The sequence below is a fragment of the Microplitis mediator genome, chromosome 5 (genome assembly GCF_029852145.1).
Source record: "Microplitis mediator isolate UGA2020A chromosome 5, iyMicMedi2.1, whole genome shotgun sequence".
NCBI lineage: Eukaryota > Metazoa > Arthropoda > Insecta > Hymenoptera > Braconidae > Microplitis > Microplitis mediator.
This window is the reverse complement of record NC_079973.1, coordinates 15,286,083-15,303,843: the sequence shown is the minus strand read 5'-3', so window position 1 is coordinate 15,303,843 and position 17,761 is coordinate 15,286,083. Positions and strand designations below refer to the sequence as shown.

The 17,761-nt window shown below is 29.8% G+C and overlaps 1 protein-coding gene across 2 annotated transcripts in view; it reads left to right on the top strand.

The window, feature by feature from the left end:
- LOC130667696 (POU domain, class 2, transcription factor 3-like) overlaps positions 1-17,761 on the top strand; it is a 270,847-nt gene that overhangs the window by 102,428 nt on the left and 150,658 nt on the right. The window lies entirely within an intron of this gene.

The following is a 17,761-nucleotide window of genomic DNA, read 5'->3' as shown; positions in this document are numbered from 1 at the left end:
CATATTTTTTCGTCCTTCAAGGATTTTTGTTTCTAGACAGGACTTTTGACAGGATATCGAATTAACTATTATATAGTCCCTTGTGTGACTTATATGTATACTATATATATAAGTCACAGATCGGTACGTCACATAGATAATATACAAAGATATCTCCCATGAAAAAAATTTATAAAAAAAATATAAGTTAAAATATGAAAAAATATATTTTTCATATAAAAAGAAATACATAAAAAATATATAAATATATATAAATTATGTATAAAAAATCTGTTAATCGGTTGACCCTGCGAGCCAGCCCTAAAACTTCCCGCTGTTTTCAAGCTCGAGGAGCTCAAAAACATTGTTGTGAATACATTATCAAGCTCTTCGAGCTCCAAAATACTTTTGTATGCCATTGTTTTTGAAAAAAACCGCTTTTTAGCATTTCTTTCTCCCAGCTGATCAGATTTTGGGATTGTTTAGTTCGGTTTTTTCAAAGATATTGGCAAAAAACTGTTTTTCATCGTTTCTTTCTTCCACGATATCTCTTAGACAAATGACTCGATTTTGATGGTTAAGGTGGCAATTGACGCGTCTTAATAAATTCTAAAGCTGATCAGATTTTGGAGTTATTTAGTTCAGTTGTTTTAAAGATATATTCGCAAAAAACCGTTTCTTACCATTTCTTTCTCCCACGAAAACTCTTGGACGAATTATCGGATTGTGATAGTTAAGGTGACAATCGACTCGTTTTATTAAATTCTAAAGCTGATTAGATTTTGAAATTGATCGGATGAGTCACTTCAAAGATAATCGAAAAAAAACGTTTTTTACCATTTCTTACTCCAACGATATCTCTCGAACAAATAAACCGATTGAGATGGTTGCGGTCGCATTCGACGAGGCTTATAAAGTTCTAAAGCTGATTAGATTTTGAAGTCGATCGTTCAAGTCGTTTCTGAGAAATCAATAAAAAACTAAAAAAAAAATTTGTTATTATTCGTAATTCGCCAATATTTTCGAGTCTACTTGATCTAATGATCTGAAATTTTTAGAAAATTTGATGGCCAACAAGCTCTTTCGATTAATTAAAAAGTTATAGACTGGTCACACACACACACACACACACACACACACACACACACACACACACACGCGGTGACACGAATCGTAATCCGTGGACAATAGATCCGCGACGTCAAATCCGCGACATGAAATCCGAAGATATTTTATCCGATAGACAAAATGTCCTTGGACTAAATATTCAAGAGACAAAAAATCCGTGACAAAATATCCTGTCGATAAATCTTATTCAGAAAAATATATTTTCAGTGGAAAATAATTCATGGTTTTCGATAAACGGGTACTGTACCATTCCAAGCATATGTATTGACCTATTTCCAAAATAATACCCACCCAAAATCTGTGAAAAAAGGGCACCATACGATTTCAAGCATATGTGTTAATCTATTTTTAATATTTCACACTCAAATTTTATGTGAAAATATATTAAACATTTCTGATAAAAGAGTACCGTACTATTTATATTAGGGTGGCTCATTTGAAACGACTATTTTTTTTTTTTTTTGGTCCATTGACGGAATATTGTTCTAGACATAAAAAAAAAAATTTCCACAAAATTTGAGCCCTTAATTTTAATTTTAAGAACTCGCTAATTGAATTTGAAATTTTCCCATTCATTTAGCATGTAAAGTGGAGGTTTTTTTTTTTAATTATCTATAGCTCTGCTGCATTCCACGTTTTTTTACTGTCCATAGGCAGAAGTTGTAGGCAAACCTTTATACTTCAAAAGTTCCTACAGTAAAATTTATGCGACAGGAACGGGGTCAGAGTTAAAAAATGTAAAAGTCGATTTTTATCGATTTTTGCGTATTTTTTGAGTTTTTCGTAGAAAATATTGTAGTTACCGAAAAAAAGTAAATATCAAAATTGTAGGAAATCAAATTTGCTACAAAAAAGGTCCTGTAAGCCAAGGCTGTAAAATCTGTTGTTTCTGAAATAAATTGAATTATACATATGAAAATTCAAGATATCTTTGCAGTATATGGTTTGTTAAATTAATAATTTAATTTTCATTTATTAAATGTTTTTTTTTAACATCATATTACTTTTTCATGAAAATATAACTTAAAAAAAATTTATCTATATGGGGCATTCCACGCCAAATCGGATGGTTTCAAAAATTGATTTTTCCGATTTTCTTCGATTTTTGGTATTTTTTAGTACCCCTCAAAAGAGGCTTCCCGGTAAATTTTGAGATCTTTTTGATTAATGGTTCAAAAAATATCGAATTTTCAAAAAAACCGCTCTTTTTATGGTTTTTTGATCATAACTTTCGTAATAATGGTCGAAATTCAATGTTTTTTTATTCAAAATTTTCGTTTTGAGTTGGCCTTTACAGACAAAAATGCATAACAAATATACGAAATGTTTTTGATCGAGATTTTCGAATTTTAAGTTTTCAACCGTGTTCCAAAATTTCACATAATTATTCAAAAAAGCGACGAAGGTATATTCACTAAGGATTTCTTTAGTTCATAAAACAATCGTTAATGTAAAATTTTCGAAAGAACACGGAAATAATTAAAAACGTTTGTGATACAGTTTCGTCGCTTTTTCGAATAATTATATGAAATTTTGGAGCTCCTGTAATGATCTTAGCTGTATTGTATAGCAAATCTAATGTTTCTTTTGCTTCGAAATAGTTGCTTTTTAAAAAATAAAAGTATTTATTATAACAGCTTATAAATAGCATTAACTTTTACTTACTGCTTTTAAATTCCTACTCAGAACGAAAAAATATCGGAATGAATTTATAATATGCAAGAAAAACAAGTGTACAATGTCAAAAATCAGTACTGATGATAATTTATAGCAAAAAAAAAAAATTTTTTTTAATTTTGAAAAATCGAAAATTTTGAATAAAAAAACATTGAATTTCGACCATTATTACGAAAGTTATAATCAAAAAACCATAAAAAGAGCGGTTTTTTTTTTAATTCGATATTTTTTGAACCATTAATCAAAAAGATCTCAAAATTTACCGGGAAGCCTTTTTTGAGGGGTACTAAAAAATATCAAAAATTGAAGAAATTCGGAAAAATCAATTTTTGAAACCGTCCGATTTGGCGTGGAATGCCCCATATAGATAAATTTTTTTGAAGTTATATTTTCATGAAAAAATAATATGATGTCCAAAAAAATCATTTAATAAATGAAAATTAAATTATTAATTTAACAAACCATATACTGCAAAGATATATTGAATTTTCATATGTATAATTCAATTTATTTCAGAAACAACAGATTTTACAGCCTTGGCTTACAGGACCTTTTTTGTAGCAAATTTGATTTCCTACAATTTTGTTATTTACCTTTTTTCGGTAACTACAATATTTCCTACGAAAAACTCAAAAAATACGCAAAAATCGATAAAAATCGACTTTTACATTGTTTAACTCTGACCCCGTTCCTGTCACATAAATTTTACTGTAGGAACTTTTGAAGTATAAAGATTCCCCTACAACTTCTGCCTATGGACAGTAAAAAAACGTGGAATGCAGCAGAGCTATAGATAATTAAAAAAAAAAACCTCCACTTTGCATGCTAAATGAATGGGAAAATTTCAAATTCAATTAGCGAGTTCTTAAAATTAAAATTAAGGGCTCAAATTTTGTGGAAAATTTTTTTTTTATGTCTAGAACAATATTCCGTCAATGGAGCAAAAAAAAAAAAATAGTGGTTTCAAATGAGCCACCCTAATTTATATTATAAGATATTTTGTCGGGGATGTTTTATCTATTGAGTATTTAGTCCGGGGATATTTTGTCTATCGGATAAAATGTCTTCGGATATTTTGTTGCGGATATTTTGTCGCGGATTTAATGTCTTCGAATAACGAGTGACGGAATCCACACACACATACACACACACACACACACACGCGCGCGCGCACACATACATACGTACAGACACTCGAACATCATTCTAAAAACAGTCAGAATAGCTTCCTAGGATTTCAAAACGTCGACATCTGATGAAAATTCGATTTTCGTAAATCGGACCGAAACCAATAACTTCCCGAATTTTTGAAAATTTTCAATTTTCTTAGCGGAAAGTTAAAAATATATAAAATTTCGATAAACAATATATTTGTTATATACACTAATGCAAAAAATTAAAGGAGCAGAAAAATTTTATAAATTTTTTAGTGATTTTTGGAAGGCTGTAACTTGGTGAAAAATAATCGTATCGAGATTTTAGAAAAATCATTTTGTAGCTTAAAATCTCTAGTTTTGGTGCATTTTTTTCAAAATTTTTTAAAAGCTCCGGTTATTGCGCCAAGATGAGAAATACCGCGAGACAAAAATTTCTAAATTATTTTTGTTTTTTTCCGAAGAGCCCACGGACCGCAGAAAAATTCTTTTCACTAAACAAATTCATAGCTTGTTTAGCAAATTTATTCAGCTTCAATTTGGTTTTTTGTTTAACCTCGTAGGACGTTTTGTCGCAGAGATATCAGCCTTCAAACAGAAAATGATCCTTTTGGCTTTGATCATCGATATTTCAGGTACCAATGTTTGCACAGAAAGTTAAAGGGCGGCGTTGAAAACTTGAATAAATTCCCTACAAGACCCTGTCATCATTTTTTGAAAAACAAAATTTTTTTTATTTTTAACATCCATTAGAAGTAAGTACAAAAAAATGACTTTTTTTGGTTTTTTAGTAAAATAACCGCTACTCGAAAAATATCGAAAAAAAAATAATGTTGCCAGGGACTTTTTTAGCTTAATGTACCCCCAAGACCCCTGTAAATTTTGAAATTGATCTATCGAACCGTTTTTTGAGAATCATCGATCAAAGTTTTGCTAAACAATTAAAGGAGCAAGTTTTGTTCCTTTAATTTTGTAATCATAATCAAAGTGAAAAAATTATTTTTTCTGGACTTTTCTCAAATTTTTGCATTGGTGACTCGGAAAATGCAAAGAAATGACAAAAAAAATAAAAAATTTCCAAAAAATGTCAAAAAAAAAATTTAGAACACAAAAAAAAAGTTTCAATTTTTTTTTTTCTTCGATTTTTTTGACAATTGTTGGAAATTACATTCCTCAAACGATAAATAAGTTAGAAATGGCAGGATATATGTCAGCAGAAAAAGTTATATACTTAAAAAATCTATCACTAACGTTATAAATGTAACAACCTAAAGAGAAAAAAAATCAATTACGGAGTGGGAAATTATACACTAGACTCTATCAAAAACATCGACTAGTTTTTTTTTTAAAATACTCTGAAAATATTGATTAAAATTACGGAAAAATGATCCTGTTAAAATGACAGCTCTTAATTATTAATATGAATGGTTGCCTAATCGCGATTGTCTATTACCTATTTGATTAACATGGGATTTTTTTTTTTGAGTGGAATTTTATCACGCATTAGAAAATCAAAGCATCCGTAAAATTGAAGAACATTTTTTTAAGGAAATTGAACGCTTTACAAAAAAGGTATATTATTATTTTTCGATAAATTTGAATTTTTAAAAGTTATTCAAGGCCAAAGTTTGATTCATAGCAAATTTTACCACTATTCAACTTTTTCGGCGAAACTGTCAGACTTATCGTAAAATGTTATGGGACCTTTTTTGTAGACAATTTTATTTCTTACAAATTGTCGCCAGAAAAGTATTTTGAAAATCTATATTGTTTTCTAGTTATTTTTATTTTAATGTAAAGCTCTTGAAAAAAATGGTGTTTGGGTCGATCTCAAGAACTCGATATTGAAATGGAAATAACTAGGAAACAATGTGGAATTTGAAAAAACTTGACTGGAAATCATTTATAGGGGATGAAATTGTCTACAAAAAAGATCCTCTGAAGTTTTGTGATAAGTCTAATAGTTTCGCCGGACATGTAAAAAGGTCTAGAAATTTACGATAATTTGACCTAGAGCTCCAATAACTTTTGAACAGATGGATTTATCAAAAAATGATAAGAGACTCATTTTGTAGAGCGTTCAATTTCCTACAAAACTATATTCTAAATATATCTGTACATATATAAGCCAGGGCCGAGGTATACAGTTCCAAACTTAAAATTTTTTTTCCTAAGTCATTTAAATGATATAAAAATCATGAAGAGGCATCTCTTTTTATTAATATTAGGAGCTCAAACTTCACCATAATTTTTTATCATCATTTTTAACAATTTTTTTCACAGTAATTAAAGAAAAAAAAATCGGTCTATCGGATAACCCTGCGGGCCAGCCCTAAAACTTCCCGCTGTTTTCAAGCTCCTTGAACTCGAAAACATTATTGTGAATATATTTTCGAACTCTTAGAGCTCGAAAATACTTTTGTATGCCATTGTTTTCTAAAAAAACATTTTTTAGCATTTCTTTCTCCCACGATATCTCGCGAACGAATTAATTGATTTTGATGGTTGAGGCGGCAATCGACGCGTTTTATTAAGTTCTAGAGCTGATTAGATTTTGAAATCGAATGATTCAATTTTTATGTAGATATCCGAATAAAAACGTTTTTCACTATTTTTTTAATCAACGATATCTCGTAAACGAATGGACCGATTAAGACGATTGAGGCAGCAATCGACGTGTTTTATCAAGTTCTAAAGCTGATCAAATTTTGAAATTGATTTATCTAGCCGTTTTTGAGAAATTTAAAAAAAAACAAAAAAAAATTTTTTTTCAATTCTTTCTCCAGTCGCACATGTTAAATTCTCATCTTTACATAGAAAAGCATCTTTACGTAGAAAAGAATATATTAGTTGCTCGTTTTTCAATTAAAGTTCTCGCTAAACTATGATAGATACCGCTACAATAAATCAGTTCTATTTTTTTAGAAAGTTCATTGTCTATATAAAAGTTTCTGATATCATTGCTTGTAAACTCAATAGTTTAGCTGTACTTTTTAGTCTTATGAGGTAATGAAAAATTCAGTTATTTAAAAAAATTTGCCAGCTTGTCAATCAAACTTCTCGCTAGACTATGAGAGGTACGTCTACATTAAATTAGTACAATTTTTGTCAGAATTTATTTCGTCTGTATAAAAATTTCCGATAATATTGCGCGTGAACCCGATAATGTGCCTGTAATTTTCAGTTGAATGAGGTAATACGAAAATTCGAGGAAACATTCAGTTATTTGAAAATCCGCCAGCTTGACAATCAGAATAGTCGCTAAATTATGATCGATACTTCTAAAATAAATTCGTACAATTTTGTCAGAAATTATGTTGTCTATTCAAAAGTTTTCAATAACATTGCTCGGAAACTTAATAGTTTAGCTGTAAGTTCTAGTTTAATGAGGCAATGACACATTCTGTTATTCAGAAATTTGCCAGCTTGTCGATCAAAACTCTCGCTAATCTATGAAACATTCGTCTGCAATAAATTAGTACGATTTTGTCAGAAATTACTTAATTACTTTATTCGAGCTCAAAAAGATTGAAATTATTAACATTTTCTGTGGAAAGTTTTGATTCGTAAGTTCAACCAGTTTAAAATTTTTTTCCCAACCTTAAAAGAAATTCCGATAAATGTACTGCAGATAAACTGAAATCGTCGCAAAATAATTGAACTACAATTTAAATTCTCTACAATTTCAATTCTGATTAATCTTATCAAATTTTAATTAGTTCAACGAACAAAAAACCATGGATTCAATGTTTTATTTTAATCTTTTAATTTAAAAAATTTTCAAATCTGTTCTTTATGAAGATATTTCTCTTGTCAAATAATTTTATTAATTTCTCGATGTCTAATGAATCGAAATGAATTATTTCACATTCATCAAGTCTTTAAAGATTTTGTTTCACAAGGCTTAACGAACAATAAGGTGTGTCACAGTAAGGTACAATTGATAGTTAATAATATTTTGTACACTCTACTTTTCTGTGACCGTCACACAAGCGTTATGTATAATATAAAAACCTGTATATATAAAAACCTGGGTGTAACGTCACAGAAAGGTATCAAAGTCACACAAGCGTAATAAAATATAACTGAAAATCTCTTTCACATTTTTTTCGAAGGTTCAACAAATTTACCGTCTGATCTAACTGAAAATTTATTTGACTCTATTTTAATCACTTCTTCTGATTTCCGTCTGAATATATTGAGTTCATCAAGCATAATCATAAACATAAATTGTAAAATCATTTGTTTACACATCGATTATGTTCTCTAATTTTTATAATGAAGTATAAATCGATACTTTTCTCCAGCTCATACGCAGAAAAAAAAATCTGGGCGTCGGTTGACCCTGCGGGCCAGCTCCAAAACTTCCCGCTGTTTTTGAGCTCAAGGAGCTGGAAAACATTACTCTGAATATATTTTCGAGCTCTTCTAGATCGAGAATGCTATTACCTGCGATTATTTTTTATGAGCTTTTCAAGCTCTACCAAGTTGCGTTTTTTGCTAAAGTTTGACAAGTTAAGAATCGAAAATTGTTAATGAAGAAGCGGTTTTTAAATTTTAATTCTCGATTATGTTCAATGAAATAAATGTATCGAGGCAGAAATCAATGTCAGTGATCCAAATCAAGATTTGAGTGAGTTTTGACTTAGGTCAGAGCAATTATATATGAAATATCCGAGAAAAACATTAAAAACTGGATTTTCTCAATTTTTTGCTGATAATATGTTTTAAACTAAAGAACAAGTTAGATGACATTAAATGATAATCGAAAGGGACTATAAACAGAAAGAGTGGGTATGATTTAAAAAACATTTAGTACATTATATTTTAATTTATCCGGAAAAAATAACATTTTATGTTATTTTTTTAACTTTTCAGCGCCAATATCTTTTGAGCTAATGAACCGATTGTGACGTTTGAGGTAGCATTCGGAGCGTTTTATTGAGTTCTAGAGCTGATTAGATTTTGAAATTGATCGGATGAGTCACTTCAAAGATAATAAAAAAAAACCGTTTTTTATCATTTCTTTCGCCAACGATTTCTCTCGAACAAATTAACCAATTAAGATGGTTGAGGTAGCATTCGACGCGGCTTATAAAGTTCTAGAGCTGATTAGATTTTGAAGTCGATCGTTCGAGTCGTTTCTGAGAAATCACTAAAAAACTAAAAAAAAGAATTTTTTTTTTTTCGTAATTCGCCAATATTTTCGAGTCTACTTTATCTAATGATCTGAAATTTTCAAGAAAGTTGAGGGCCAACAAGCTCTTTCGATTGCCACCTCAACCATCAAAATCGATTCATTAGTTAAAAAGTTACAAAGAGTTTACACACACACACACACACACACACACACACACACACACACACACACATACATACACACGGACATCATTCTGAAAATAGACAGAATAGCTTCCTAGGACCTCAAAACGTCGACATCTGATGAAAACTCGTCATTCGAAAATCGGGGTAAAAACAATAACTTCTCAATTTTTCGAAAATCGTCGATTTTCTTAGCAGGAAGTTAAAAATTCTCCACTGAAGGTCAATATTATATTCTTGATTCAAGAAAATTTTTCTGAAAACCTAAATTTCCTCACATAAAGTAGAAATCTTCTCCGACTATGACGAATATTTTTTAATAACCAAGACAAATTCTCTTGGCTTAAGAAAATCTTGACTTGGTTCCTGAAAACGTTTGTCTTCCAAAATATTTTCTTGACTCAAGATAATTTTTTTTTTCTATATAGAGATCAAAATTATCAATGTTTTCTCTAGAAAGTTTAGATGCTGATTTGGAAGTTCGAAGTGTTATTAGGTTCCTTTTCTACCCTCATCGCGAATTCCCTACATTTTCAATTCAAATTAATCTTATCAAATTTTAATTAGTTTAGCAAGAATATTCATCTACAATTATCAATATTTCAACGAACAAAAAACCCTGGATGCAATGTTTTATTTTAATCCTTTGATTTTAAAAATTTTCAGAGCTATTCTTTAACAAGATATTTCTCTTGTCAAATACTTTCATTAATTTCTCGATGTCTAATGAATCGAAATGAATTATTTCACATTCATCAAGTCTTTAAAGATTTTGTTTCACAAGGCTTAACGAACAATAAGGTGTGTCACAGTAAGGTACAATTGATAGTTAATAATATTTTGTACACTCTACTTTTCTGTGACCGTCACACAAGCGTTATGTATAATATAAAAACCTGTATATATAAAAACCTGGGTGTAACGTCACAGAAAGGTATCAAAGTCACACAAGCGTAATAAAATATAACTGAAAATCTCTTTCACATTTTTTTCGAAGGTTCAACAAATTTACCGTCTGATCTAACTGAAAATTTATTTGACTCTATTTTAATCACTTCTTCTGATTTCCGTCTGAATATATTGAGTTCATCAAGCATAAGCATAAACAAAAATTGGAAAATCATTTGTTTACACATCGATTATGTTCTCTAGTTTTATTATGAAGTATAAATTGATACTTTTCTCCAGCTCATGCACAGAAAAAAAAATTCTCGACTGAAGGTAAATATTCTTCATTCGAGAAAATTTTTTTGAAAACCTAAACTTTCTCAAATAAAATAGAAATCTTCTCCGACCACGACGAATTTTTTTTAACCAAGACAAATTCTCGTGGCTCAAGAAAATCTTGACTTGGTTCCTGAAAACGTTTGTCTTCCGAAATGTTTTCTTGACTCAAGATAATTTTTCTTATGTGTTGAGATCAAAATTATCAATGCTTTCTCTGGAAAGTTTGGATACTGATTCGCAAGTTCAAAGGGCTTTTAGTTTTTTTTTCTACCTCTATCGCAAACTGCGAAAAATGTACTGCAGATAAACTGAAATCGTCGCAGATCAATTGAACAATTATTAAAATTTTGTACAATCTCGATTCTTATTAATCTTATCAAATTTCAAACAGTTGACCAAGAATATTATCAATCTCCTATCATCAATCTTTACACATCATAAATGCAATATTTTATTTAGATCTTTAAGCCTTAAAAATCCTTGGAGCTGTTCTTCAAAAAGTTGTTTCTCTTTTGGAAAAAATTTGTTAATTTATCGTAGTCTAATGAATCAAAATAAGGTATTTCACATTCATAAGTTCATTAGAAATTTTGCTTCACAAGGTTTGACTATCAGTAACGTGTGTCACAGCAAGGTATAAATGATAGTAAATAATATTTTGTGCACTATACCCTTATGTGACCGTCACACAAGCGTAATGTATAATATAAAAACCTTTGTGTAACGTCACAGAAAGGTATTAAAGTCACACAAGCGTAATAAAATATAACTGAAAATGTCACACAAACGTCTATACAACATACATATATATATATATATATATATATATATATATATATATATATATATATATGTCGGTTACCCTGAGCGAGCGAAGCGCAATATCTTCGTGAGAGGGCGTAATTAGCATAGAAGGACCCCCCACGGCGATTGCTTGGGCCCTTCACCGCGTGGTACATATTGTAGAGAAGTCTGATATATAAACTAAGACCTATTGATTTATGAATCTGACGATTCTTTTAATTATAATACGATATTTATTCAGATGAGGCGTGCAGAGTTCCAAGTCACGCTGATATATGGTAATTTGTCGCTTTGCCTCCCACCCGATTCGCTTTCCACCGTTTATTTTATTTATCATTATTGTGATGGTTTTTTTTAAGTATATGGGTCATTCTACCAAATAAAATTATTTTTACGAGGCGATTCTCGTCGATTTGGTTCAAACTTTGTGGAGTCGTTCTATATATTAAAGAAAAAATTCTCTGAAAATTTGAGCCTTTTATATGCAGCTATTACAAAGCTATGATTTTTTGAATTTTTAAAAAATTTTTGATTTCAACATTTTCATCAATTTTTTTTAAGGAAAACATTTTTTTTTTTAAATGAGCACATAACAGTTTTTTGTAGGAAAAATTATCAGCTTTCCAATAAAAATATCCATTTTTTATTTTATGTTACAGAAGACCTTTTAAAATTTGATTAAAGACGAAAAAACGATTTTTATGACTGTGCGGCGCTTGATACATCTAATTTGATATTTTTTTCTGAAAGCTGAGACTTTTTTTCATAAAATAGGTAATTTTCACGATGTGCATATTTTTTGTTCGAACAAAATCAATAATTATTTAAAGGCAAGTCATTGATTTTATAGTTTTAACAAACTGTAATAGTTTATTGTGTGGTAAGAGATGAAACAAAACGATGTCAGACGAGAGTAAAGTAGGCTGCTCGAGCCGTAGGCAAAAGCTGACAATAATTGCAATCTGATGTCGTGTATCATCTCGTGTAACACACTATTTTTTCCATGAATATCTGCATTGAAAATTACTTTCAGTGTCAGCAGCCAGTTAGAATCAAGTTAATTTAAGACCAATGGTGTGATCAACCATTAGTGTACGCCTAACTTATGATTTTCAATTTATAATTAAACAGAAACCATAAATACTATTTATTATGTACACAAATTTTTATAAAACTTGATTACAAAGTTGGAACTGTCATTAACGCAGATGACATCAATCGTCTGAAATCACTACTGAACAAAGCACAAGAATCAAAGTTCAAATTACTAATTCCTAGACTTGAAACATTGATTCTGGTATCGTGAAAAATAGTTTTATAATTTTTGTTTTCAGAGCTTTACTGCAGATACATACCAGAAAATATATCCCCACACCGCAAAATTTATACATCCGGACTATCCAAAATTTTACCAGCGTTGATTTCACTGTTATAACCAACCCTTGTTGAAAGAAACGACTTAAAACGATTAAAAAAAAAATTTTTCAATACTTTTTAATGCTTTTGAATACTTTGAATACTTTTGAATCACCCTTTTTATGGGCATTAAACATTGATATTTGGAGTCAAATACGGTGAAAAAAACACAAGCATTGCACCCTATCTCACCTATTGTTGATGGCTTAGGATATATTTGTGTTAAAAATGTATACACATCCTCAACCAAAATAAGAATTAAAGTTTCTTAATCATAGAGAGTTTATATTTTATTTAATTTTGTTCAAACAAAAAATATGCACATCGTAAAAATTACATATTTTGTGGGAAAAAGTCTCAGCTTTCAGAAAAAAATATCAAATTAGATGTATCAAGCACCGCACAGTCATAAAAATCGTTTTTTTGTCTTTAATCGAATTTTAAAAGGTCTTCTGTAGCATAAAAAAAAATGGATATTTTTATTAGAAAGCTGAGAAATTTTCCTACAAAAAACTGTTATGTGCTCATTTTTTAAAAAAAAATTTTTCTTTCAAAAAAATTAATGAAAAAGTTGAAAACAAAAATTTTTAAAAAATTCAAAAAATCATAACTTTGAAACAGCTGCATATAAAAGGCTCAAATTTTCAGAGAATTTTTTCTTTAATATATAGAACGACTCTACAAAGTTTGAACCAAATGGACGAGGGTCGCCTCGTAAAAATAATTTTATTTGGTGGAATGACCCATATATATTAGGGTGTGTCATTTGAAGGCTACATTATTTTAACTTCCCGCTAAGAAAATCAACGATTTTCGAAAAATTGGGAAGTTATTGTTTTCACCCCGATTTTCGAAAGTAGAATTTTCATCAGATCTCGACGTTTTGAGGTCCTAGGAAGCTATTCTGACTATTTTCAGAATGATGTCCGAGTGTATGTATGTATATGTGTATGTGTGTGTGTAAGCTCTTTGTAACTTTTTAACTAATAAATCGATTTCGATGACTGTGGTTGCAATCGAAAAAGCTTGTTGGCCCTCAACTTTCCTGAAAATTTCAGATAATTTGATCAAGTAGACTCGAAAATATTGGCGAATTACGAAAAAAAAAAATTTTTTGTTTTAGTTTTTTAGTGATTTCTCAGAAACGACTTGAACGATCGACTTCAAAATCTAATCAGCTCTAGAACTTTATAAGCTGCGTCGAATGCCATCCCAACCGTCTCAATCGGTTAATTTGTTCGAGAGATATCGTTGGCGAAAGAAATGATAAAAAACGGTTTTTTTCCGATTATCTTTGAAGTGACTCATCCGATCAATTTCAAAATCTAATCAGCTCTAGAACTCAATAAAACGCGCCGATTGCCACCTCAAACGTCAAAATCGGTTGATTAGTTCAAAAGATATCGGCGCTGAAAAGTTAAAAAAATAACATTTTATGTTATTTTTTCCGGATAAATCAAAATATAATGTGCTAAAATGTGTCTGAAATCATACCAACTTTTTCTCAATATACACAGAAAAAAAATTCCAACTAAATTTACGATAATAATATCGTAATTTGTCCTATTGATTATTGTAGTGGTGGACTAGATTTTGACAATCGTAATTTTTACGATGTAGCGTTGGAAATTTCATTTAAGAAATAATAATTCAGACGAATAATACGAAGTCTTAAGCTCTTCAATATAAATTACGATGTAAGTATCGTAAAATTTGAAGAGAAATTTTAAATAAAAGAATAAAATAATTATCGTTTGGATGTTGGATTCGAACCCAAGTTCTTCTGAGTGCGTAGTGTCCGACGCCTTGGACCACTCGGCCACCGAAGATCCTACACTTTAAATGGTTCTTAAGGTCCATATAAACGATTTGAATAAACATTCATAAGTCATGAGAGCGCCTCTTGCGGAGGACGAAGCTAATATTTAAAAATTACGATACAACATCGTAATTTTTATAGCTTACATCGTACTATAACAGTGGCAGCACTGTAATATTTATTTTACTCAAAAGTACATAGAAAGATTAATATAGGAATAATATAGTTTTTGAATTGTAATTTTTGAAGTAATTTATAATCCTGAACGTCTTTGTTAAAATTACGATGTTAAATAGTAAAAAATATAACCCACATAGTAAATTTTGAAATAAAATATTTTACAATTGACGCTAATAAAAGTCTAGTCCACGATTACGATATTAACATCGTAAATTTTGCTAGAATTTTCTTTCCGTGTAGTCTCTTTCGATCATCAGATAATGTCATGTAACTTGTTCCTAAGCTTTAAACATATTGTCAGCAAAAAATTGAAAACCCAGTTTTTAAAGTTTTTTAAAAAAAATCAATTGAACGTTTTTGATTTTATTCGAAAAAAAAAAAATACTTTCTTGAAATGTTTTAGTTAACGATATCTCTTGAACAAATGATTCAATTTTAATTGTTGTAGTTGCATTTGACGTGGCTTATAGAGTTTTTGAGCTAATTAGATTTTGGAATCAATCTATGAAGTAAGTTCAAAGTTATTCGAAAAAAACTTTTTTCACAAATTTTATTTTTCAAATAATTCCGAACATAATGTACTGATTAAGCTTATATTACTCATTGAAATTTACGTATATCATTGAATTTCATAAAATTTCAAATCAAATCTTAGAGAACATTAATTTTTTATTTGACTAATATCTCAGAAAATATCAATCTTAGTGATTCGGTGCTAAAGACTTTTATTGTAGAAAATTGAATTTCCTATAAAATTGTCAGTAACATTTTTTCTGTAGGTCTTGTTGTTTATGAGATAGTGAGAGAAAAAATAAGAATCCTATGAAAAAATTCTGTTTAGCGGTCCGTACTACCCCACCAGTATGAGTTACGACTTCGCGACAATCGGCACTTTTGTATAGCATTTAATTCTGAGAAAAACTCGTATTTGGACAAGATGATACCATAAAATGCCGCTGAGCTATAAAAATATTAAAAAAATCAAAATTCCCGTGTATTTTAAATGGGAAATCTCCACACGATGTGGACGAGTACTTAATATTAATATTAAGGGCTCAAACTCTCAGGGAATTTTTGGGGGGGGTATTTCCAACAAAATTTTGGGATGGGATCAAAAAAAAAAATAGTCACAAAAAAAGCACCCTATTACAGATTAATAATTCACTTCGGAAGCCACCTCAACGATCTCGATCGGTTAATTCGTTCAGAACTTATAGAATATTTATATACATACAAACATGCATACACTCGAACATCCTCTTAAAAATAGTTCGAATAGTTTCCTAGGACCTCAAAACGTCTAGATCTGTTGAAAACTCGGTTTTTGAAAATCGGACCGAAACCAAAGACTTCCCTTTTTTTTTTAATATATATAATTTTCTGAACGGGAAGTTAAAAATTTATTTTTCCCCTACGTTCATATGCTAGCGTTCTTCCAAACTTCTCTGATGTTTCAAAAGACTCGAAAATTCGATCGAGGCAGTAGTTTAAGCTGGAGGATCAACGTCTAAAAAAATCTATAGAAAATTAGGACTCACTGGTTTATGCTGCAAATCAATTTTTTTTTTTAATCAGATTTGACGTTTTTCAATTTTGTAAATTCACATAAAATTAATCAACGTAGTCTTTTCGCTTGTATAAAAGGCTTAATTTTGATTGAATTTTTTAATTTTAATTTCATTTTACTATGAAATAATTGTTGTCCAAGAAGTTTTATAAAATTTTGTTTTTATGAAAATTTCTAGTTAGTAACTTATTTTGAGTTAAAAAAACCACATTAAGAAAAAAAAGTTTTTTTGCTGAAAATTTTTGAACGATCATATTCAAGCTCCATGTTCCTTTACAAATTTAGTTTAATTGATTGCAAAGTTTTACAAAATTAAATTTGAAAATAATTATTTTCTATTGAAACATTTTCCCTACACTCTTTATATAAATCAGCGGCATTTAGTTTTCAAATTTAATATATAAAAATATTACCATTTGCTGCTTCTTATCTATCACGCTTAGTTTTTACTTTTAATTACCTATAGAGCACAGATCAAATCTCTGTAGAGTATTGAAAATTCATCCAAATGCTTCGGGAAAGCTGATTGGTAGACCAGCATTTATCCCTAGAAAGGGACCAGCGACAAAATTTAACATTGGGATAATGGTTGACCCAACCTCCCTATTCTAGTAACCTTGGTATATAGGACCCACTGCTATCTCAATTTTTTTTTTCTACAGATGGCACTGACTACTATCTGACATGGTAGCCAGTTCTATTTATTTTTTTCCGTGTAGTTGGTATAGCTACACTTTCAAATAGGTGCGGGCACTATGATATAGTACAAGAAACTATAAATATTAGTTAAGATTACTATTTTTTCATACTCATCTCTTTCTAGTTACCACAACCATGCACTTTTCTCTCAGTGTATGGAACAATTATCTTTGTACTGAGAGAGGTAGTAATTAAAAAAGCTTCTGACGGTCAAACGAAGATATTTGGGTTAAGTTAAGAAAAGATGGAGGTGGGTGTAATAGGAGACAGTTCCGTATTACATGACATATTTTTGATGATACATTTACCAGTATATGTTATATTTCCCCGGGAAAAAATGATTTTGCCTAATCATATATGATTATATATGTTCATATATATGATCATATATGATTATATATAATCATATATGAAGTTATATATAATCATGCATGATTATATATGGGGTCATATATAATTATATATAATTATATATGACCCCATACATAATTAGATCTGATCATACCTGGCTGTTATAAGCCCATATATAAGTCTATATATAATCAGATCTGATTATATATAAGTCTATATATAATTAGATCTGATCAGATCTGATTATATATAAGTCTATGTATAATTAGATATGATCATACCTGGCTGTTATGACCCCATATATAATCATACATAAGTCTATATATGATCAGATCTATTTATATATAAGTCTATATATAGTTAGATCTGATCATACCTGGCTGTTATGTCCCATATATAATCATGTACAAGTCTATATATGATCAGGTCTGATCATAT